At 31.4% G+C, this 27,723-nt stretch overlaps 2 protein-coding genes across 3 annotated transcripts in view; one reads left to right on the top strand and one right to left on the bottom strand.

The window, feature by feature from the left end:
• Positions 1-27,723, bottom strand: part of LOC113517035 (mitoguardin) — a 73,143-nt gene that overhangs the window by 12,984 nt on the left and 32,436 nt on the right. The gene's annotated exons all lie outside the window — the stretch shown is intronic.
• LOC113517036 (protein unzipped) overlaps positions 397-27,723 on the top strand; it is a 42,920-nt gene continuing 15,593 nt past the window's right edge. The window contains exons 1-2 of one of the 2 annotated variants that reach the window (XM_026901554.3): positions 398-735; positions 25,690-25,750. The gene's annotated coding sequence lies outside the window, so the exon portion shown is untranslated. Of the gene's footprint in view, positions 736-25,689; positions 25,751-27,723 lie in introns of both variants that reach the window. The other variant, XM_031907823.2, reaches the window with a different exon arrangement.

The following is a 27,723-nucleotide window of genomic DNA, read 5'->3' as shown; positions in this document are numbered from 1 at the left end:
TCCAATGTTGGTGAGTACGAATCTGGCCGGAGTTAAACGGAGTTAACAGCTTCAGTATCGTTTGTGATGGCGGTTTATGGTAGAAGCTCAATTTTCAATAACAGATAATTGCCAAAACGATAAAATGCCATGACTAATGAAGTGTTACTTTATCACAACGGCATCTGAACAGTCAACAAATGTCTCTAATTGCCACATCTGGAATTATAGTCACGATTAAAAGTTAATAATTGTTGTATTTAATATGTGTAAAGTATAAAAGTGATGTCATGGTTTGGTACGGGGTAAATTAAATTTTAAAATAAGTTTTGAAAAATTTACATTTCAGTAATTTTATCATAGACTGCTGCAGGAAACAGTTGAAATAACGTTCCCTTGGGTGAGTCGACAGCGGCAGCGGTGGTGGCGCCGCGGATCGTAGCGTCGCCTCGCGCCGCCGCTCTCGTCCACCGGTTGCCGGCACGGCACAGCGCCGCTCCAGTCCACCGGAGACTCCGCACTGCGGCGGTACATTAATACGTTATCAAGTAATCCAAATTTGCCCGAAGTGTTACTTCATAGGCCGTCGTTAATTTGTGAATACGTACCGATAAATAAGTGATTTAGCGAAACAATACTAGTGTTTGTGTGTATCGCATCCCTGCAAAAAAATCGCGATCCTTGTGTTTTCTTAGAAGCTTCTCTCTACATCCCAATTTTATTGACGCCGATTTGAATTACATATTTCAAACGCAGGTAAGAACAAATACATTATTGTATTTGGAAATAAGATCAAATAAAATTAATTCATTTACAGCCAGTGTTTCAATTGACTTATTTTATTTTCTTGTATTTTGTCTACAAATTAAGAAGAATTGAATTATTGGTTACTGTTTAGTTAATATTTGAAATTTAGCAAAACAGCGTTTTTGTAAAAAATCGATACAGATCACTTGAATCTTGATCTTAAGATTTATGATTAGGATTTGCAGTATTCAAACACAAAAAATGCCTGGTTTTAATGAGTACCTAAAACAATCTCTTTACGATATCTGTAAAGGTGTGTTTGTCAAAGTGTTCTTCATTCTAAATTTAAATTCAACAAACACGGAACAAATACATGACGCAATTTCGTGAAGGTGTATTCTATTTCTGAAGGCAAAGGTAAACCTTTGTAGGTAAGGTTTGACGACAAACTAGAGGCCATATTAATAAAATGAATGTTGTGATTTTGATGAATTTTAAATTTAATAATATGTACAATATTTTTGCCTGAGAAAAAAAAATAGCTGATCAGTGTCAATGAAACCGTAGGAAGACTGGCACATTTGAACACTGGAGAGGACCTCCTAACACGTTTCTTGAAAACCGGTTTGATAGGTGCTTCATCGCAGGACTTATGCAATCGACGAATAGGTAGGTATATACCAAGGGGTTACAAATTTCATTCATGTAAATTATCATCAAGGAAATCATCAAAGCCGGTATTCTTTTATAACAACATTAATACTTACGTAGGTATATCAAAATAGAAATTACCACACAGCATAACAAGATTTATCAATAAGTTCATATAATCTTTATCTAATGTAAAACCAATATCTAAGACTTACTAAAAACATAGTACTGTTACTAAATGCAATTTTATTCATAATAATGCAAGATTATAAGAACATCTGCTCACTTCATAAATCGTGCGCTCGTGTTGTGGTCTTACATTGCAAACGACAGCTGCATATCCACGTGTCCCATCCCGACAATAAATTGATAATCTCCAATAGTCGCAAGTCTACATTGTTACCAAATTTGAAGGGAGATTTAGACGCATTGTACGTAACTACGTATGTACACGCAAGGTGTCAGTTTGTGTAGACACAGTTGTATTTACATAAAGATTGAGTTAACATTATTTCAGAATTAGTATGTAATAAAATAATAGAAATTACTAATACTTTGTAGTTGTTATGACGATTATCTCTAGCTGTTATGATCATTGCCTTTAGGGAGGTATAATCCAGAGAACTAGACTAAGATGATTTTTTTTAAATACACATCGAGCGGCGTCTTCTCTCACTTCAGTCCTATCTAACCACGACGTGGTGCAATCCACGTAGAAACATCGGCAATAAAGAAGCAGGTATGTAGATACCATTTACCTGCAAAAGCTTTTTTCATCGCGTTCAGATCCGTTTGTGTATTTAAAATATGTGTAAACAACGCGAAAGTTTAAATTAACTAAAGATGATATTTCCAATTAATTGAACATAATGTTTCTACAATTAAGTTAATTAAATTAGAAAATCGTAATAAGTACTGGGTGCTTTCTTTCGGATGATATTTTAATGATATTCATACTGTAAGCCCAATAAGCTACAAGCTGTTTTTATTATAATTCTAAATAGGATCCATAGTTTACCCGCCAAAACGTAACAAAACAAGGTCTCTTTATTTATACCTGTTTTTAAATCAGTCTAGACTTGTTCAAGAGTTTTGTTTGGATTAGGTTTGGAATAAACACATGTTGAAGGTTACAATACAAACGCGGCCAAATAGCAACAGTTCCGACTGTTGAACCCCGACACCCGACAGCCACTCGTAGCGACACCGACCATTTGGCGTCGTTGTATCGATCTGCTGCTCCACCGCCGACGTCATTAGGATATACTTCAATAAACATAACGACCAGTATTTTACGTAATTTTTTCACATGACCACACACATACATTGAGCCAGACGATAGCTTTTTTGTTATGAAAACCTAATTATTATAGCCTTTTCTAATAGTGATATTGACATTTCTTTTCATATTAGCAAATGTCCAATATAATTTGTCTAATCCGATTGATTGTTTAAGATATAAGCGCGTTTAAATAAACTTTTTCGCTTTATTATTAACCAACTTCAAGAAAAGAGAACGTTCTATGTTACTAGTATAAATTATTGGTAATGAAAAGTAAATAATTTGACCCATCTTAACTTTAATATTTATTTTACATTGCATCTATATATATATATATATATATATATATATTATATATATATATATATATATATATATATATATATATATATATATATATATATATATATATATATATATATATATATATAGTGTATAGTTACAAAAATAATAAATACAGTAAATCATCAAGATAAAAGGCGGTCTTATCATAAAAATACTCGTAAATAACACTTTGGACATCCAGAATGCACTACGTCGCTCATTATCAATCGCCATTGGATTGTAGACCAAAACAAAACACCATTGCAGTTTCATCATTACAATAGTTAATTGTGCACTGCAGAACATAGGCCGCCGCCATGGAACATTGCTGCTTCAATATAGAATAATTAAATGCCTATTCATTCTTATAGTGTTAATGAAGATAAAGAATTTTTGATTCAGCCTATTGTCTCCTTAACAAATAAAATATATTATTAGCTTTCTGCTTCAAATTCTGACGGTTTTGAATTTTGAAAATAAAATACACCCTATCTTATTCGCTAATAATGTAGCTTTCTATTAGTAAAAAGGTTTTTAAAATCGGTTGAGTATATTTTGAGTTTGTCAATTACAAACAAAAAATCTAATCTTTTCTTTTTATAATATTAGTTTAGAACATATCTATTAAAAAGGCAAGATAATAAATACCTTAAGTCGAAATCCAAGCTATAGGGACTCGTAGGAAAAGAGCTTTATTGGCTCCATCACATCAGTTCCGCTGTTAGTTGCCCATTTCCGTTTGGTCATCGTTTACTTCTTATGTATCAGCAATTTTGTATTTAAGTTCATCGAACTATGTTGCTGTGCAGCATTTACCATAAAAGTACTCTGCTCTTTAGTTGCTGTATGATATAACATTGTACTATACAGTTACAAGTGATTACATTGTATTCGTAGTTTGCACTAGCAATTACTTTCTTTCAGCGTATACTTTAAAGAATTTTATTCAATTTGTGATTGTTATTATAATTATACATTATTTTATATATTAATTTACTATTATTACCATATAAATAACTAATGACAGTTCTTACTTTATTCAAAAACTTACATTTTACCCAATGTTGATATGCAGATTATTTTGGTAAAATGTATTAAATTCATTATTAGAATATATCAACACTGTAAAGAATGTGTTTGTAATTAATTCACGAATTTTCAACCCCTATTATGAAATTCATACGCGTGTAAAGCTTTATGCAACTCAAAGTCGGCCTACTAGCTGGCAGAGACATTTCCCGAAGCAATAAGTTCGCGCGTTGTAGGCTGGAAAATTGCGCCAATTTTTGGGGCGACACCACCCCTCAAATATCATCACTTAAATAGCTACTACAAGGAAAATTCTGTAACCTACTCAATTTTCCGTCTAATGCATTACGAATTACAAAGTTGAATTACACGGAAAATTTTATTACACTGGTGGTATACCTGTATAATTTAATAAATTAAATATTATAAAAGTATTTCAGATTTGTCTACGTTATTTTAAATATGTGTTATTATATTTATATATTTAATGTATATTTATTGATGTTTATCATTATATTAAATTCTATTTTTGCGATTTAACAGACCAAATATAAGATGTATTTTCCTTATCTGAATTACTTTTATTAAACATGTGCTTTTTTAAGTTTAGGTCTAGTCAGCACTGCTAAATCTTTTGTTAAACGTTCTGAAACTTCTCTTAAAACAGTAAATATAAGACAAAGTATTCTGAAATCTTTTTCTTAGATTTTTTACTTCAATAATTCGAATAATTAAATTACTAAAAATTTATTCTTGTATTACAAAACATAAAACAAATTGGATATTTTTAAATTCACAAATGTTAATAAAGTTTCTTATAATACACATTATATTAATAAAGTACACAGTCGTAAAAAATCCAAACAACACTTGCGGTAAAAAACAATAAAATGTTTCTGTTTTTAAATTAATGTACTGGCACAGGTGGAAAATGTGAAAAGAAAATATAATAATGTCATTCTTTTTTTATAATTTATATATCCAAGACAGTACAACGTGTTTTAGTGAGGACATAAGGACTTTAGAACAATTTTATTAAACACTATGTTTTAGAATATGTTAAAGTAAATTCTTTGTAGTAATAGAAAGATTTCCTTTTGTCAAATTGTAGTTATTACGCTTGACCTGAGAGCTTGATAAATATTGTTATCTAAGGGATGACCTTGATTCACATTTTACGAGTATGCTGTGCAAATTTGACTGCACGGGTAATTTCATGTCTTATGTCATAGTGTAGCCGTGACCTCATCGTTTAGGTCTAGGTAAATATGTCGCTCTTGCAATCTCCACGGAACGAGGTCGCGTCCCTCGGGCAGGGGAAAATAGGGAAAGCTTTTTGTAATTTAGCCTTGCTCGCTACATCCGCGCGTCATAATATTATGACAGAACCGCGTCATCGCCCTTTTTAAACTTATTATGTTTGTATCTTTGTGTAAAACGTTACATTGTAAATGACAGTAAAATACATCTATATGTCGATAAAATGTATTCATGAATCATAAAATTTAGCAGGTCCTACCTTTCAGGGTCTGTAGCCTACTAAATATGACTTAAATGCTCTTAACATATGCGTTAAGAAGTGCGTGTATGAGTCCTATAGGTTTAACGCAATCTTGCGTTGAATCTTTAACCAACATTTATGGATTTCATAATGATTTATCCGCAATTGGCTATGGAGTTAATGTACCATGTCAGTACAGAAAAATGATGTTAACATAGTACACATTTATAATTGTATTTGATATACGGGGCACAAGTACTCTCAAACATAAAATGGGAATACAAGTAAGTAATTGAAGACGATTGACTAGTTGACATAACAATCAGCGAGGTCACGACACTAACGAAGGGCTCGGGGTCTAGCCTGGTGGAAGTGCCCGATAAGGGACTAACGGAGGGCGATTCTCGTATTCGTATGCAGGCCGCACTGCTTGTTGGCGCGATCGATACGCGCCCGCGCGACGGCGTCCGACCCTCGCTCGCGAAACTTACAAGTTTACTTCAACATTTGCTGGAGATTATTAAATTCTTTCCAGACACTTCGTGATGCTTATACATACAAAAGTAGGTTTAAATCACGTTGCGTTTGAAGTTGTATAATATTACTAACATCCACTAACTTCATAGTGGTGAACACACCGTTGCTTTGGTGTAAACTGAATACTGTAATTGGTGTCCCTTGCGAGAAAGCTCTACAAAGATGTAATTTTCCGGTCATTAACTGTTCCTGTATTCTTGGTTACTGGCCATATTTAAGCTCGAACTAGAATTATATTTAATTGACCAGTTAAACACTTACGTGGTAGAAAATCTTATAGTTTGACTTTCAATAAAGGATAATACAGAACAAGTTGATGAATAATTTAAAATTTTATTTCGAAATAAAACAGCTTTAATCTTGATACAATTTATATGGGATAAATGTATGAGTAAACAGTATACATTGTAAAAGGAATTATCAAAATTGGATTCGAATTAGTGAAGATATAACCATTTTCAAATCGCTTATAAAGCAATAATAAATATGTAAACATAACACGTCTTGTGAATATTTAATGGACAAGAAATATAGCAAAATATTGCGAGTCGAGCGCGTACACACGTTTCTAGATAAGAAGATGACATCATCGTCGACTGAGACCGAGAAGGGAGAAAAAAATGACGGTGACAGGAGCATTCCAACAAGTAAGCATTGAACACGTTCGGCCGGTGCCCCGGTGGCCCTGATCTTGGCTAAATAAACGCTTGATGATGACCTTTAATGATCTCTGAATATGAACGTTGATAAAAACATTGGATAAAAATTGTACCTAAACAAATTCATGGTTTAATTTAAAACAAATGTGTACTTTGTAAATAATGCTACTATACTATCAAAAAAATGTACATAAGTTGCTTTGGATATTATGACAACCTTAAATGGAAACAAGCTTATTAAATGATTCACATCGTAGTAAGCGTAGGCGGTATTACCAGTATTACAGGATGTTATTTCTTTTTGTAAAATATGTAAGTAAGGTGTATTCTTATTTGTTATAGTACTAAATTGAATATTTCGTAAAGATAGCCTTTGACTAATATACTTCATTAATTTCTACTCGTATACCCCTATACCAAAATGTACTGACGGACGGTTTACTAATTATGTTAATGCACTAGATATTTGTGCGGTGGGCAGAAACAAGGAGCATTTGCTGTATTGCATTACAATGTTAATAGAGTTTGATCTATTTTAATAATAGTACATACTTAATAGATCAAATTGGTCGAAATTATTTTTGAAAATACCGTAACATTTATATCACGAAACAAACACAATTCATAATTGAAAATATGTAAATATAGTTAAGTGTTTATCATGGTACCAGAGCACAACATAAGTGTTACACGTTGGTTAAAGTTCTATTGTACGCTATTTATAAAACCATTGTACTGGTTAGTAAAGTAGTTTATAGTTAGATTTGGGCCCTGATATTGAGTCGGTATTAACGACTTATATATATTTTAAATATACATAAAAATATTTTATACGTTTGAAATTTTAGAAGAAGTTGAAATAAACTAACTTCAATTGTATCAGACTAGTATCATATCGCGAAACATGATATGAATCAATAAATTTCAATTAACAGATGATGCACAGGATCACAATAAGTATCGTACATTGTAAGTACAACTCTGCAATTTTGAAATTGTCTACCCGCATCCAACTCGACAAACATATCTGTTGTTGTACAATGAACAAGCTGGAGCTAGAAATTGTTCCGTGGAATTTATACACAACTATTGATACGTTGTTCATATTTTTTTACATCGTACGTTGATAATTTTAGGGTTACAATATTTCCAATAATAATATTAATAACATAGTATTAGTAACGCATTTTTTATTATGTCTTTGCACAAAAGCTACTACCTAAAAATGTGAAAAGCAGTTATTTTAAAAATGGTCATAGTTTTGGTACATTGTAGTCTGCCAGGAACTTATAGCGGCTATTTTTCGTTCAATTGGATAATAAAGAGGATAACAGTCCGCTACAACCGCTACAGCCTTCTTGCGTGGGTACCTGGATACGATCCTTTATTATAGTTTTTTTTTTGATGCCGGGCCATTGCTCTCAGTCTCAGACGACCCTTCGGCCGAACAATGATTAGAGTGAGCCGAGGGGAGCGAGATGCAGCTGCTCTTTTACTTTTTATACAATAAATTCTTGTTATTTTCGCTGATGGAAGTTACTGGGTCGCGAAATGCGGCCAATTCAATTTTCTCGACAGATATCCTCGGTTTTATTCCATTCCCCTATTTAAGATATCTAGAAACAAGATTGCAACTGATGATGCGCAAAAACGTACAGCACCCATGAAAGGTTTGTAGTGCCATAGATTTAAATCTACTTTTACCTATCGTAGTAATGCATACGTTCGCTTTATATGAAAGTTGAACTAGAAAATTTCTTGTGCCTTCATAAAAACTGACTTAGGAATTTATCTAACATATAAATGTTTGGTTGGGTTCTTTACAATTGCAAGTTAAGAATTTTCAGAAGTTAAAGCTGTGTTTAAAAATTAACCAGACTTATTTATTTATACACACAAAAAATACAGGTGAATTAAAAACCTCATTCATTTTAAAGTCACTGTTTACAAAGTTTATTGCGATTCTTGAATACTTATGTCTATGTCATGTCTATAAAAATATTTTACTGTTAAAATGAATATCACGTAATTATTTTAAGTGTTGTCTTCTAGTTGACTACAGAGCCCTAAGATCGCGGCTAAGTAAGATGCATCCAACATTTATGATGCAACGTGAAACGCAATGTATGCCTGCAACTTTTTCTCGCGGCGCCAGACTGCGGCGAGGCGGCAACATGTCGCTGTCACCGCATCAGCACTAGGTTTCTATCTCATGAATAGTGCTAATATACTTGTCTCTGTCAGCTTGAATCGTATACGTATCTTTAAATTGTAAAATATAAGAAAACCAGCGGTAGAAGTTGGATTTCATGGTTGCGATATTGTTAATTTATTATGGTATATTTTGTTAGACCTCTGTAGAAGTTTCTTAGGTTGAACGTGAGAGGAGGTTCAAATTCAAGTTCATGGCCGAACCGAACAATCGATCGTCGAGAATTCACGAGGTGCATGCCTTTTAGCTGCGGTAGTGGAACACGTTCTTGTAACATTTACGAAATGTTTTAACTAAAATCAATTTTGAAACGACAAGATGACGACCATTCTAGTTTCTTCATACATCGAATTAAATATGCAAATAGCTGATCGAATTTTAATAATAAAAATAATGATTAAAATAAAAAAAGTAGTGTGAAATTAGTATACTAATACAAATAACAGGTTTAAGCACCTACTTAATAAATTTTTCAACAAAACAACAGTAAAACTAAAGCTAATATAGCAGTAGTAAGCATAGTAAAACAGGATACCGAAAGGAACAATTGATGAGTGACCATAGAAAATTGAATATATCTTTTCCGCAAAGAATTAATCTTATTTACAGTATTACGTACAGATACTTCACAAAGCATTTTTTTTATACCACAAAGGTGGCAAACAATTATATAGCGCGTCTGATGGTACACGGTCACTGTAAGCTATGGACGCCTGCAAAATTAGGAGTGTCATGTGCGCATTGCCGATCCTGAAGAAACCTTAATATGTTCTTTTTGAAGAAAGAAGAAGTATACAACAATGGCACTAATAAACAATAAACTTGTAAATATATAAGTTTGTAAAAATGATTGTTCTTCAATCCTACTAATGAATTATCTTTTTGGTATCTAAATGTATAGGATAATTTAATTAAAATGATTAGTATTCTAAAATATCACTAATTCAATAATATCACTAATTGATATAGCGCATAAAAGTAATTACTAGTGTGTATGATTAGGAATGTGAACAATTTTACTCCATAGAGAATATTGTTGTCACTAGAACTAATAAGCTCCCAGGAAAGAGAGGTGTTATTAAACCGTCCCAGCTGCATTAACGAAGCTGAGTAAAATTAATTACTTACATTGAACCAACAAGCGGTTATCGCGGTCACTGTGAGGAAATTAAATGAACACGCGCATATACTTCTTTAGGATCTTTTCTTGTTTAGATACTGAATTATTCAAGTTAGGAATGAAGTTCTAATGAAAAAAAAATGTGTTTATAGACACGAGCGGCTTTTGGGTTAAAAGTGTCGCAATCAAAGTATGGTCTCAGTCATAAGAATAACATTTATTCTCGTTTTATATATCATAAACGTTTCGAATCTAATTTCGAACCATCTCATTTATATTCATCGCATGGATGAACGCGGCAGGTGTTATTAGGGCAGTCAAAAGACACCAGCGGCTAATATCGAATATAGGGTTTCCGGCACGTGCGTAACTACGTGCTAATTACTACTCATATAAAAATACTATGCTAATAATGTGTTTTTAAGTGACTTCCAAAAAAGGTAAGTTTTTAATTTGCTTGTATTTTTATGTTATACGCGATATCTTCGTTAATTCTAAACCTATATTAAAAAACCTATATAGATGATTCTTTTTGCAACCGATCGATTAAAAAATAGCCTGATAAAAATATTCATAACATTAAATCCGGCTTTTGTACCGCATTTAATTGGTGAATAAAGTTTAAATAAATAAATAAGATTTACTAGTGTTGGTTCCAAATTTATTTTGAAATTGTGCATTATGTTTTTTGTTAATAAGAATAGCTAGCTTCTGTTATAATTGAAATTTTAGTTCTTTTTAGTTGAAATAATATTCTTTGCACATTACCTCCGCCTTTGAAGGAATTACTAATAATAGCATAATTATATATACAATAAAGTTTTGGTGTAAAATTTGATTGACAGCACATTTATAACAGTCTTGTACAGTAACATAAATCGTGATTTATAATCATATCATAAAAGTCTATCAATAACGGTGCCCGCACCAAGTAATCCGGTTCTCACCGTGTATAATTTAATATCCGCCCGAAAATAATCCCATTTCCTTGGTAATTCCGACAAATGCCCTTGACAAAACTTCATAATGCACTTATAGTGTATCCCTTATTCAATGTATTATTATGTTGCTATCTTACACCTTTCTGATTAATTATACTTTAGACAATGATATGATATGTACTATAATATACTATGCAGCATTAGTGATGATGGAGCAATGCATTGGCCACGACAGATCTCTCGTGAACCGTTAGTGTTAGACATGAATTGATGACCGTCATCGGATAGTGGCAGGAAAATGATCGAAGGCATGACAAAAGTGATGCATTGGAATCCATGACTAAACTTGTTTTATTTTTTTTACTTCTATCATATTTACTACACTTATTTGGTTGAACGATGTTTAAAGTTTTGTCAGTTTCTTACACAATAATAATTGTTTTTATTGCAATTGATAATGTCGTAAATCCTAATATTAATAAACAAACGGTAACATGTGAACTTTGAGCTCTTCAAAATTTTATATCTTCATATTAATATACTTATATACTGGTTTCTGCAAGGACATAGGTGTCACTTTTGTGCGAGGACGGCCTCAAGGTCTCGCCCGGCCGAAGGGGCGGCGTCCTTGGCTTTTCCTCTCCTAACCTCACTCCAATACAGGCTATATTTAGAGCAGAAAGCTTAATTTCACCTCGAGTTAAGCCATTATCAGAGGCTCCATTATCGAATATGAGCTATTATCAAGTTTTACTGCCGAAATAATTAGATTTGCGTCCATATTTTGATGTTATTCGAAATGAGGAGAATGAAATTCGTGCCACTGCTAATTAATATGTTACACTTACCATCAATAGGGCCACGACCCTTTTTAAGGATGCACCGTTTTCTAACGGGTTTTTATTATTATAATAATCAAACAATGGCTGAAAGAACCCTTAATGGTAGATTAATTTACCTAGCGGATAGGAGTATATAATATTCGTACTAGCAGTATGATCCAGCTATCAATAAATTATTATATAAATATATTATAATAGATTTTATAATAATGAATGAAATATTTATATTGAACTTTCCTTTGTATTTTATAAAGTATCCAATATATTATTCTAGCGTATGATAATAATTTATGTATGCACGAAAACGTACAAATGTGTTAAAGTAACATATTTCTAAACATCTCTGTTTTATATTATATAGATTTGAATATAGATTCACAATAAGCAATTAAACTGTAGTTTTGTATTAGATAGGCTTTATCCTCATTTTAACTTTTTCTCGTAATACTGATATCGATGAACAAGGAATATGTTTGATACATATTTTACCATGAAACCTTATATCATTGCTTACAGTAATGTAAAATCATGTTATGTATGGCTGTATTCGTCGAACAAAAGGTGATACTTGCACTGTTGCAATACTAAATGCAAAACAAACAATCTGTGAACCTTTCATTATGAGTGCACAAAGGAATATAACTAGTGGAGTATTGAAGCAGACAATGTACTGGTAACGGGACAAGGTACTAATTGTGAACAGTGAACCTAGCTCTTCCGTTATCCGCTGTAATTGTGACGCTTTTCCGGGACTAGAAAAATAGATTATATAGCCATACCTAATACAAGCTTTTATCCGAACTTTATGTGTGTGGATTTTGTGGAAGTATTAGACGAAAAACCGATGATGAAATTATTTTATTTGAAAGACATCTATGATTTTAACGACGTCAAGCACGTTGACTAAAATCAACAATAAACTGATTGAGTAAAACTGGATAGCATATTAGTAGTCAGAAGTAAATGATCGATTTTTGAATTGAACAATTTATTTAATAAAAACTTCTGTTATAAAAACATATAAACTTACACTTAAAATAAATATTTGTGTGTGCTTACAAAACTTTAAATAAGTAGATATGTCTATTTATGTAGATTATAATTTACTCAGAGATAAAGCTACACATGGAGAAAAACAAATTTACGACTTATCATAATATTTGTATATGTAAATAATAATAAACACGAGAGACATTCTGATACGATTAAACGTACTAGTTACTGAAGAACGAGGTACGAATGTTAAAATACTTTATTTATTCCAGTTTCCAGTCACGATTTTAGAACACTACATGAAACGATTGTTAATATTAATAGATATTAGACATAAGTAAATATTCATTATTTTCGTTTGTAAATTACCTACTTTAAAAAGATTGTGCGTAATAATGAATATTTAATACTTTTAATATAACAATACGAATCCAAATTTTTACTTATGTATGAAAATTAACTTGCTTCTGGGAAATACTTTTTAAAATGCACAAGACTTAGTAAGTTCACAACGTGCTTTACATTTGTTCTCAAATGGCGTAAATAAATATAACTGAGTTAGCGACACGTACGGAATATTTGTACCAATTTGTATCTTTTTATACTATGTTGCCAACCTAAACGTCTTTAAAAAAGAAGGCTTTATATTAGTTTTTTTAGTACTAACACATAAATAAAATTAAATAAATATTATTAGCTATATGAAATAAATATGAAAAATATAGATACCTTGTAAATAAACAACGTTGTCGGGCCAATTTTAATGATCTTAATTTAATGCCTACTTCGATTTTTTTTTTCAATCACAACAATAATTTTTCAATCCAATAAACATGATTTTCACACTTTTTCTTGACTTTAAATGATTTATTATAATATCTACTTTAAGAATTTATTATTTAGTATATATTTTTAATTATTAATTGTTTTTTTAATGCATGATGATTTTATCCTCTTTTTACTCTTATGCCGGTCATATAGTATGTTGTTAATATTGAAATATTTAGATATCTGATAAAGATTAAACTATTTAATAGTGCATATTTTATGACAATGCATACTATAATACTACTGTTACAACTTTAATGTTTATTTACAAAACATAACACTATAGTGTTATGTTTTGTAAAGACAGCGATAATAGTTACTTATTAAAGTTATCAACAAACAATATCTCTAAATTTTTATTCAATGTAAACAGTATTGTAACCGTTAATATGTAAACGTTATATAAATAATCCTATGAACCTATTACTTGACCGTGTTTGGAAAATACTGATTGTTTATAGCAACGAAATGAAATTGAAATAGGAAGTGTTAAATGTATAAATAGAGATGTAGAAAAAGCTATGCCACTACGACAAATGTTGTCAGGAGACATTTGAACAAGCACTCGAGTAGTACGTACGTGGATCTAAGCTCACGTATGGTAACTTCACAGAAGAGCTCTCTAGATACAACACAAACACAAGCGTAAACATTCCATGTAAATATTTAAAAACACGATCACTACTGTTAACTACAGCATTATATTAACTTTTTATTCCAGAAGCTTTACCTAAATAAATACTTCATCATTTTAAATAGTCGAGTTAAATAGTGCTTAACATGTGAAGACGAGAAAGCCAATCTAATAATAGGGTAAAGAAAAAAGTAGTAAACATTATGGAACTTACAATATAAATACATATTAAAATTTCATGGACATCAAAGTCAAAGACATTTAAAAGTACAAACATATAATTTTGATTAAAAACAGCCGAATATGACATGGCAGACATAATACTTCAACGAGTCATGTGATTTTTTTCCTTAGTAATATATTATTCGTTATAATATATGATAGGACAATGCCTGCTGAATAACTATGATAGTTTAAAAAGGTTTATTAGGTTGGTGCAATGATTTATTAGCCGTTCCACTTGAGGTTTGAGTTCGAGAGGCCAAATGAATGCCCATTCTCCACTGCAATAAACTCCACGATTTTATTGTTATGTCTAATAATGTCTGGTAATAATAATGTAACTTACATTATTAAACATTTATGACTATTTCATTATGATATATTTTGTGTACAATTAAGCATTTGAAAAGATACAACACCTTTGGAAATAGATACGATTAAGTATTGGTAGGTGCATTCTAATTTTATGAAATAGGATATAGATATTTGATTTCGTAGTATCAAATTACCGATGTGGGTACTTGTATGTCCCGTTAGTGCACGGTCCACCAATCATCCATCTCTTATTACCGACCTATGATTTTGTTCGTATAGAATCTATGCGTACACCCTACAATCTGTATTCGACCTCACCGTAAGGGATATAATTGAATGTATTTACAGATAAAGCAGGTGTCTTTAGATTGAAATCGCTTCTGTCGGAGAGCTGTTTGATCAGGGAAATGTTCATCAGTTTGACGATGTTTTGTTTATCTATAAGGATCTACAGATGACAAATTAAGATAGTAATGAAAATATAAATCATGCTCGCATGATTTCTCTAACTACTCTACTTTTTAGTCCCGACAGAGATAGTATCTTTTCAATAAATGTCCATATAATTATATAATGTAGTAGGACCAACTGATAATATTGAAATACTATTACTCACAATCATCGTTTCAACTATTTATTGTCACTGTAACCAGTACTAAATACATCTCTAATTAGTGAAGAAATTAACACAAATCTCGGGCCAAGTCATCTATATGGATGCAATAGGATTTAATTCTTTTAATAGGAAGACAATATCAAATATAATTAATATAATACCATGCATGCACTAAACTCAAAATTTGAATTAGAAGACTCTTTAATTTTTATTAACATAATAGACATACTAAATAAAAAAATTAACGTAGCAGTCAGTGATGTAACAAATTGATTATAACAGCAGCAATTGCGGTTAAGTAATGAGCTATTGAAGTGTAAAAGAGTAACGAATAAAGTTTATAGTGAACAAACACGTTCATAATTAGAACATGAATAATATGTGCAAATTAACTGCACCGTACCCCGAAGAAATACTAAAACTTATCGAGCTGGTATAGTAAATGTTATAAAATACCTACTTGTATTTACAAGTATGCACTAACAGAATCACACGCAATCATCTAAGCAATTACAACCATGTAATAGCTAGTACATTATAATTGGTTATTGGAATGTAATTTACGCCCTTGGACATTGTCATCGTTCTTAGAAATAAGAATAATATTTAGGTTAAAAAAAGGTGATTGACAACTAAGCATTATTTCTAAGTTACAATTCAACTTTAATTACAATGTTTGCAATTGTTTGTTCAAGAAAACAAAATGAACTTAGCACATGGAATACAGAATAACAACATAATACAAAATTAAACAAGAATAAAGTAAACGACTTTAAAAGTATACAAAAACCTTTAATACCTTTATTTTCGCGGCCATTTACATATCATAGAAGTGTATTACTAAATAGATGAAGATGAAATAATTAATATTTGATAAAGCAGTAAAACAATTTTAACTAAACCTTATTATTCAAAATCAATTATATATATATTATCCCATATCTAAGCAATTTATATTATTTTTAATATTAATCATTTATTATTGATCATAATAACATTTCGGAAAATTTACTGGATCTTCGCCTCTGTTTGCCTTTCACCATGTAGTATGGATCCTTCTTATACCACGGCGTTCAATAATGAATATTCATTGCGCATACTTTGGTATTGTGGATCATTGAGCAATGAAATTAGTACTCCAATTAGCTTCTATTAGATTTCAAAGCAATATTAACCAATAGACTTATCAATTAACTGTTTAATTAACATTTTTGTGAATATTTTATAAATCCATAGATATGTTAAATTCTACTTTTTAATATTTTTTAAATTTATTGTTTATTTATAATATTTATATGCAACTTAGCTGTGTGGTCCTGGCATAGAATGGACCACCTCTTCCTTTTCCGTGGGTGTCGTATGAGGCGACTAAGGGAATTTATTGGGCAGCATCGTCCCTCTCAAAACACCACCAATGACTAACTGCGGTTGCCAACCCGCCTGCCTAGCATGGCAACTACAAGCAAAACCCCTCTGATAAAGAAAGCATATGTTCTATAGTGGATAGATAATGGCTGATATGATGCTGATGTAACTTAGAATGGTAAACAAGCTGACGGCCCAACTAAAGAAAGTAGTAACTGTGCTGCTTATACACAGGAACAGTAGCATGATTATCACTGTGATTTCACAAGTATTTTAAAATACAATAATAAATATATATCTACACTTAGTCAATCTTAAAAATGCGATATTCACGTGTTTCTCATGTACACTTGTATTTATCACGTATTTTGTTTTTATTACGTGAATGAATGTTCGCAAGTTCATTTGCGGCTTGTCCGAGTTGTTCAATGATAATTTTAAATTCATATATATCTATCTATAGACTGAAGACATGAGGTTTGTCGAAGCGCCAACAATGATTCAACGATGCGCTCGCGTTCGTCGACCTGTCTTGGTTACGATGCGGTGCGGTGTCCGTTATCTCTGATATTGCACCAACGGCTTTTGCTTGAACTTTTTGCGCGAATTTTAACGAAATTGGCCATCGTGAGAAAATTGTACTCACATTATGTTACTATAGGAAGGTAAATTATGCAATCATATACCGGATATTTCGGTATACGATTACTATCAACAAGTTACTTCTACAAGAAAACTACGAGATTTATCTGCGCGGTACCGATATTCGCCGTTCAAGTAGGAATTTCAAAAATCCTTTCTTATTATTATTTACTTATAAATTCAGATACACAAAATCTCTATAAATCTTTATAATGTTCTCGTACCTTATTACACAAACCAACATTATTACGCTGACAATATTTTATAGATTGTAATTTGTCATAACATATTAATTCCATTAATAGTAGCTAGTATTTATAATCTAAATAAGAAGAAATGACTCAAATGCCACTACAACTACCGTACTGAATCATTCCATCTCGATTTTCATATCTGAGTCATCGAACCATTAAAATGACGTCACTGAAGTTGTGAGTAGTTCGTAGTACTCACTTGTACAGATTTAAGTTATTGCTTTAGGGGTGACTCATTATTTCCTCCACCACAAATATGTACAATATATTCTGGAAATACGCCATACATACTGTGATGAAGCTTAATCCTCACATCGGACTGTTAAAAGCATTTCATATGCAAACAGGGAACTTTCACTGTTTGCAAAGCGCAGACATTTTGTCGAGGGTGGAATTTGAGGCCTTTTTGTTGTTCTCTGTATTCATGGTCAAACAATATATATTTATACATAATACATCAATGTGGACCATATTGATAGCGATATTTTTTATGGTTCATTCCATTATGATTTTTTATAATTTACTTTGAATATTTATGAAATACATTAAAGACCTTAATTATCTATATTCATTCAAGTATACGAGTTTAATTTATTGAATCATTTAAAGTTATTTTACATTTGAATTATATCAGACATGATGAATTATTGAGTAATTTATTGCACAATGGCTATTGCTCAACAGTTTGTTCAACCAAGTTACTCGGCGAGTCGGCAGTAATTAATATGGAGTTCGGAAGCCAGCTCCCGGCCCATATAAATGCAAAGTTAACAGCTACCCCGTACTACGCGTAAACTTTGTGCTCAGATGCAATGTCAAGAGATAATAAATAGACTTTTGCATTCACAGTTAATTTGATTCGTATGGTGTAACCTTTCAGATCAAAAATTTCATCGGATTGACATCGCGAACTTCAGTCACCAATACGAACGAGAGTAAAAGAGCCGCCATAAAATAATTTAAGATTTATATATATATATATATATATATATATATATATATATATATATATATATATATATAATATAAGATTCACGCTAAGATCATCCTAAGATAAATACAACCTAAAACAGTAATATAAATAATACTCATAATAATAACAAACATATTTTTAGAAATCCTATCATTCCTTCTAAAATTATAAATAAGTAAGTTTGTAAAGATTTTTACCTTCTCTCACTCCATACACTGACCGTTACAAATTTGAAAATTTTATTAACCATAATCTTCTAGTTAAACTTTAATATACTTTTTTATTCTGTTTATTGTTTTTTTTTTTTTTTTTTATATAATAACTCGATATTGTTAATTCTGCATATACAAAAAGACAGTACTAGTTCTTCTACGTTAGAAGGAACTGGCTTATAAAACACAGGTTACTCTAATTTGTATGCCGGGGCAAAAAATATGTAATAGTGCAACCCTGTATTTATTAATAAAGATTTTACTTACTTATGTCTATAACACAATCACGCTTAAACAACTTAACGGATTTGAGTGAATTATATATTGATTCATACAAGAGAAATCACGGCGAATAGCTAGTATATAATAATATACTAAAAAAGTTTATCACCAATTAAACAAATATTCTGATAAAATCAAGTCCCTCCTGCTACCGGTAAAGCACATTTCCATATTTCATCTGAACTTTCGAGACCCTGTTGGTAATAAATATGTAATGCCTGGTATCGATTGCATTAGATAAGGGGAGTGTTTTTATTTTATGTAAGATGACATCAGCATAAAATTGGCATGTATATTCTATTCTTCTATTCAGTGTACATTACTGTGACCAATTATGATCAATGTATGTACAATGATTGTCATATAATTTTTTAAGTACTCGTATATTGCCACGTTACGCTTCCATAATTATAGACCTCATTTTTTGCGATCACGTCATGATTATCGGTACTATATTTAATTCAAAGTTGTATTTGCTTAATATATAAAAGTGCTAAATGTAACAACATACATATAAATAAATATATAAACACACATTAAATTAGAAATTTAAAATCAAAATTGAACAAAATGTATATTTCAAATATAAACTTTCATAAAAACAAATTCTATCCTTACATATTTATTGATAACTCGTGTTCTGATTAACAGTTCGTGATCATTACAGTCACGTATTGGTATTTAAACTTAATTTTATTGTATTCATTTGTAAAATTTTTGTTCGTTCGGACATTTAAAAGTCGGCGAAAATCAATTGCAAATTTGATACGAGACGGAAATATTTTTAATATATACTAGCTTTTCGTCCGCTCCTTCATGCACGTGGATTTTATAAGTATGAAAAATTAATGAAACAGATCACTTCTAGATGGCATATTAAGATAAAACATACAACAGTTTTTATGTAGGAACTTCAAGAATACAAATGTGAAAATTGCACCTAATTTCGTGCAGTAGTTTTTGTGTGATGTCGGAGCAAAAATACAGATAAACGGACAAAACTTACATAATTGTTTTGGCATCTATTAGTTTCATTAAGACTTTTTATACAATTTTTTCTTAAATATCTCCCATGTACAGACATTATCTAGTTACAATTTTATTATTTTAAGATGTACATAATCAAAGGAAGTTATTTGTATCAAATTTGTCACTATAAATAAGTAGATTGTCTACAAATACTTTGCTTTTAACATTCAAGTATATTATAAGAAGATTATGTTAGATATAACGTGCCAAGACACAAGAATGTTTTATTATAATAGAGACCTTGGCATTAGAATAAAATCCTATGAAGTAGATAGTATATACATATTTTGCAATTCAAATATCATGTATAGACGTTGAATGTTTATCTGTAATAACAAATAAATTATAAGCAGTGCCTAGAACACTATTCGTTATAAATCACTACGATTTTTTTATTTAATCAAAACTATTATTGTGTACACAATTTTATACAAATACTACGAGTGTAATTTCATAATTCTTCCTTCATTCATATTTAGCAAGATGTATGTATGTATATTATTTCATGGAATTTTATATTTTGATTTGTTCATCAAAGTTACACGTTTCTTCTTAAATATGCACACCTACTTGACTTGCATAATGAATGCATGTTTAGTAATTAAAATATTGTCGACACTAAGTGACACACTAATGAAGTAATAGGGGTCATTTCCCCCAGGGCTTGTTCCGTATCCGCCTAAGGGTGCTGAGGTCTTGAATAAATAAAATGCAATTAGACTAGGGCGCGTTACTCTCCTCCCCTATACCATAGAAGTTGCATACAACACCGTTATGCAATCTCTCAAACGATTTGAAGTAACTTAGGGGAGGTGTGATTATCAATTTAGATGTAATATACTTCACAGTTTACAATAAACAAGCGCGAATATTATTTGTTAATTTAAATAGCAGTATCACACGAGCGATTACACTAGATGAACCATCTGTGGTGTAACCGACCATCATAAAGGATAATTCTACAAAATATAAATTAACGTCGCGTGCTTCAGTTTGCTAATTCGATGTGACTGTAGACTGTGCAAGGCATAGACCACGTGCGCAGGGCGTCGCTATGGCAACGGAGGAAACTACGTCGTTTTCCACCCCACTCCACCAACCCACAGGGAATGGTCTACATTTCCCGACATTTAATACACAACAGCAGTTGTTAACGCTATTATTTATACTTACAGTCTCAAGTTTATACTACGTATAGGTATATATCTGACATAGTATAAATACACAGTTACACTGAAAGGGCGCTTTTATTATAATTTATCGTAGTTTGGCATGGCATGATACGATTTCACGATATTCAATCGACTCCAAAAAGAAAAAGGTTTTCAATTCGGTTGTATTTTTTGGTTTGTTACCTCATAATTCCGTAAAGTCTAGAACGATTTGGAAAATTCTTTTTATCTGAAAGTGTATACTGTATATATATATATATACACACTTTACATATATGTATATGTAAAGTGTGTATGTAGAGTGATCTCATATAAATTTTATCAAAATCGGTTCAGTAGTTTGGTTTTTAAATCAAAATAACTAGTTTTATCATAACTGAAGGTTTTTTACGGGGCACAATATTTAATTATATTAAAAAAATCGTGCCCTGCCATTTTGTAATAAATTATAAAAAGCCCAAGAGACACATAAACTAATAGGATAACTATAAATATTTTCCCGAGAGAAAGTTAAAATTGTTATGAAAATGATTTCTGTTTTTTTTTTTTTTCATATAAACCGCTTAGTCATGTAATAGATTTAGAAAGTTAAAAAAATATTTTTTAAATTTGCTAAACGTCCTCTGAGAACGTTGTTCAGTTAAATATTTATGAATCGGCTTCAAATTGGTATACCCTTTCGGTTTAACCCTGGATAATAGTAATGCAATTTAGTCATGCTGATTCAGAGAGGAAATTCAGTCATCGATCTAATTAAAGCGGAACATTTCACAAGAACTTGATTGCCGACCCATGACGGACGACTCGACTTTAAATTGGGAACGTACTTGACTTTATGTAAAAACCCCATGTCACAAGATTGTAAAGGTACCCAATTGAAACGACGAAATTTATGTCGCTAGAAATAAGTGGTTCTCTAATACACTAACATTACTGTAAGTCAAGCTTCCATACACACCTAAACCGCGATGTAGAACGTTCCATAGGCCGTAGGTATTTTACATTTCAAACGCTGTTTTATTTTATATATCACATTTGTATGTTTTAAATAATGAATATGGAGAAGAAAAATCTCCATATATTCGTACATCGATTAAAATTAGAAGATTTTTTTAAGTTAAAACAAGAATATATGTGTATTTCAAATTTCTACAACTAATATATAGTTTTCGTCAGAACAGAACAGTAGTAGTATAAGTATCAGAGATTATTCACATATATTTGCAAGATTTCTAATGAAAATATCCAATGAATCAACAGTAAGGTATAAATATATATAATGTTATTAACAAAACATGGCTGCCGAGTATAATATACTCGTATGCACGGATAAAATGTTTTCAGGCTATATGATTCAACCATAATAAATTATGTTTTTGTTGGGCATCCTCACCAAATCAGTGGCCCGTAATAATAACTCTATTGCAAAGGGCTACGAGATTTTGCCAGACAATTTGGGACTGAGAGCAACCCTCTGTATTAAGATCCTTATCACAATCTATATGACATATTGTTTGGGAGAAAGTGTCTCCATTTTGATAGTTCATAAAATTATAAAATAGAAACAATTAAACCACGGTTCGAAATTTAAAGTTTTAACTAACAATGATTGCATCAAATCTTTTGAAGTAACACATGGCATAATACAAAAACTATTTTGAAACTAAACATATAACACTTACTTCCCTTGTGATTAACGCCCACACGGTAGGTAAACATAGCTGAATATATAAACTGTGATACAAATATGTAAAAATAAATATTATTAATTTTTTTCTACAAAAGTAATGGAAGCATGACTGTTTTTACAGAGGGCAACGAAAAGTAACCGTCGCCTATGCCTACATATGAGGTAAGTGATAGAGGTGGGACTGCGTACCTCCCTACACTCTAGTTGTTTGACCCCTGACAAAATGCAATTGCCTGTCCATCGGAACCCTCACCATTATTGGAAATCCCTGCTTCTTTGCGCTGAATTTGTGGTTAACTGAACAATTTTGTTGAATAGGGATATAAAACAAATTGTACGGTCAATGAATAGTAGTCTTCGTAATGCGGTATCTGTTTAAAATTTTAAAGTAAAAATAATTTACTTATACAGATTAGTAAATTATATTTTATGACATTAGTACAACAGTGGTACTTATATAAATGTGCAGTATATATAGAGGATGTACAATATCGATTGACAAAATGTCTGATGTACGCCGCGTCCGGAGTTCAGCAATTCCACTAATAAAAAGATATAGTAGGCCGATTAGAGAATATAAGAGATGATATCAACTGTAATTAATCACATTTCCTGTCACGACTGAAGTAGTCGCAGAATAAGAATTATAGAGCACATTACTATGGGACCTGTAAATCAGTTAGTTATTAAGTAATTTTTTAATAATGATAATAACTAGTATTTGATACCTGTACAAAATATCCATATATAGGAAAAAGTAAATATATATTATAGGTTCATTTACTCGCGCAGATTCCAAATATAACATATTTATGTTCATTCATACTGACAAAAAAAATTACCAACGGGAAGAGGCGAATTATGTGGTCTCTCACAAATTAAACAATGGAATTTGATAGTAGTTTCACATAAACACATTTGCAGGAAGTGATACTGAAAAATTAGTAAACTTGAGACGTTGTGGATAGAAGACACCAATATCTGGTTTCCAAGTGTTCATTGTAGCTGTCACATACAATGAGACCGTTGCCGTGGCGAAGGCCGACCCATCGCGGCATAACGCTTGCATTAAATAACTGTCAGTGCAGTTGCATCAACAACTGCATAATGCCTATTCTTCCACTTACATGATAATATTGTTTGTATCTAAGACATCAAAAAAATTAAATGTAACGTTATTCCGAAGTATAAGATAAATTATTCTATTTAAATAAATATACAAGTAATATTAAAAAAAAAAACACGGTATTCATAATTTTACATAAACTTGACAAACTTTAAATGAATTTATTTATACTTTATTGTACACATAAAAAACAACCAGTACAAAAGTCTAAGACATCAAAAAAAAACAGAGGAATAATATAAATGGCAATGCGTGGGGGGTATCATGGGCGAAATGGTCCATGGTACTGCTCATGTCTATAGGCGACGGTTACCACTTTTCATCAGGTGGGCCGTCAGCTTATTTGTCATTATAAGTTGTATAAAAAAATCATTGATATATATATATATATATATATATATTGTTATATACGGGTTACACATTTGAACAAAAAAGATCCCATAATGATCAGATTAAAAGAAATTTCTCCCAACAAATGCTCTGATTTTGAAATGATCTCTCTAAGACATTCCTTAGAGACTATGAAAAAGGATGTGAAAATGTTTTTCAAGTAAACAAAAAGTACGCTAGTGTTAGGTTATATAGATTATATAATAAGTAAACAATAAAATTAATTAACAATTAATTCATTACAATCGTATGAGTAAACGGTACCTACTGTAACATGTCATACAGATATGTATTATGAATTAATAAATATATATTGGTTGACCACAAAACTGTATACAATTGATAATCCACACATATACTGTGTCTGATGATAAAAATATTTAAATGAAAATCTATAACCATAAACGAGGAAAATAATGTGTACAATTGACTACTGAATAACTTAATAAGTATATGACTAACACCACAGCAGCTGCTTGAACTTGATATTGCACATCCGATGCACAGATCTACAAGAAATACGTTTGTTAAATACATAAGACAGCAGCTGCAGCGTAAGATTGCATTGGACAAGAACTGGTCCTAGAAATAGAAAAGAATTACACGTCAATGTTATTTGTTGCTAATGTATATTCAATTGCCATTTTTATATATAATATTTTTTTATTATTTTCCTTCAATAAACACATATTCGTATCTTTACATTAATGTGCAGAAGTGTACATATCTTACATATTTATCTACCTACATTCTCTCACTACTAAAGGTTTACTGTTTTCCGTCTTATTTATTGTCCTTTTATCTCTTTCAAACACAGAAAAAATGGTTTTAATTTTCAAGCCAAGTTTATTTGTTTTAAAATATTAGACATGATAGAGATTTAACGGCTACATACACTTCTATGGTATAAAAAATATTAACAATATTGTATTTTAAAATTGGATTAATTACAAACAGTGGCTATTATAAGCAACAATAACAAAATATTATAAATGATGATTCACACGGACAAGTCAAGGACATAGTTAATGAATTGTGATCACACTTCGCCGGTTATTACTTTTTGATGTACTTTCCCGTTTCACATACAACGATATAAAAAAATAAATCTTTTTGTTTCAGATTCTTGGACTACAATAATTGAAATATTACATCTAACATCCTGGAAAATTTATAGGCAGAGGTAATTTCTTCATATATAAGCATTACAAACACATTTGTTAAATAATGGGTCCAAACAACACAATTAGGAAGATGTTTCGTAAGTGTCGTCAACGTTCTAAATATAGTTTAGTTTCGCAACAGGCAGAGAGTGTGTGCCCACTATCATCCAGTTAAGAGTCGGGATGGATTGAACAATTGTTCCTACTACTCGCATCAAACAAGTGCCGTCCATCCATTTTAAGTTACGCAAATAGCTATAGCACCTATGTTTTGTGACCTTTAATATAGCAATGAAATTGTATTTTATATATAAGATAATAAGCAAAACCTAACTAGAATTCCTTCGTTATCTTTTCTAATATAGTAATAACAAAATAACAAGAATGAATCTTAATGTATAAAATTCCGTGTTACAATATTGATTCTTGGCAATTTCCGTAATTGCTCAACTGATTTTAATAAAATTTTATACATGTGTATTGTTTGCTTCAATTTGAGAAATAGGATAGTTTTTCTCCCGATAAATGACCCTCAATTGTTTTATAGGGCAAAACAATCTTCACCAGATCAGCTAGTGCATATAAATATAATAAGCGGATGAGTTTGTTTGAATGTGCTAATTTACGGAACTAGTGGTCGGACTTGAAAATTCTTTTTGCATTTAATGGTTTATTTCTTGAGGAAGATTATAGACTATACAGCATCACAGGCAAAAACCAGAGGATGGATGTCAGGAACGGTTGGTGGATGTAAATTTTTAAAACCTGTAGAAAATAAGAACAACAAAAGTCAAATAGAATTGGGCCAGTGTGTCGTTGGTATCTAATAAGTACTATTACCGACAATCAGACGGCGACCTTGCTGCTCGTTGTCGTGTTGTCGCACGAGTCGTGGGGAGGCGCTGATTGTCATCCTCCATTCCGGCATCCTTTTGCTCATCATTATATAATACCCTCAGCGGATCGCAATTTTAAATGCAGGACGTATGAATTTCAGTCAACATCAGTTAAGGTGTTACGCATTTGGCTCTAGTAAACATGTTATCGTTTCCAATTTGCCTATATATAAACTGAAGGATACAATAATCGTGGTTACACTAATTAACTTGAAAGCACTGCATTGCAATTACTACAATTACTTATGTAATACTATAATAATAAAAAGTGAAGAAAATATAAACGTATTTTTTATATCTGTCTGCACACAATTTATTTAATCCTATTGACATTAGCGTAAGATGTTTTTGGATGTTTGTTAATTACGCTTAACCATGGGTTTGAAAGAAAATTTGATACAGAAATAGTTTTTTTTTATACAACTTAGAATGGCAAACAAGCTGACGGCCCACCTGATGGAAAGTGGTAACCGTCGCCTAGAGACATGAGCAGTACCATGGACATAACAGAGTATACTGTTTCGCCCATAATATTCCCCCATGCGTTGCCATTCCTGAAGACTCAGATGTTATTCCTCTGTACCCAGTAAATACACGCCATATCCCACCCTTCAAACGGAAACACAGCCATGCAAACACAACTGCTTCATGGTTGAAACATGAATGGGACAGAGGTACCCAAGCAATCGACTTTTGTACAAAGTCTCCCTCAGGTGACGACGTAGATTAACAAATGGCAATAAATTAAATTCTTTCTTGCTAGATTAATTTTGTCCCAATTAACATTGCTGAGATGTTATTTTATCCTGTCATTAACTTTTAGTGCGTACGTAAAGAAATATCTTCGCATTTTCAAACTTCTTATTTTTTCTGTGTTAGTACTTTATTATTTGTCGCTATTGAAATCTCAGTAATTTTCCAGAGCAAAATCTAAAAACATTGACTGTAATTATTAGTATCACATATAACAAAGTACATGTTATAATAGACGGACTTAATGCTCAATTGCATTCTCTCACAGATTCACAGAACCAAAGGAGAAAAACAAGTGTTGGTATGCGGTACAAAAAAAGACTACTATATGTTCGCAATTTAGT

This window comes from Galleria mellonella, unplaced genomic scaffold, assembly GCF_026898425.1.
Source record: "Galleria mellonella isolate WM207_F2 unplaced genomic scaffold, CSIRO_AGI_GalMel_v1 utg93, whole genome shotgun sequence".
Lineage (NCBI taxonomy): Eukaryota > Metazoa > Arthropoda > Insecta > Lepidoptera > Pyralidae > Galleria > Galleria mellonella.
This window is presented reverse-complemented; position numbering and strand designations above follow the sequence as displayed.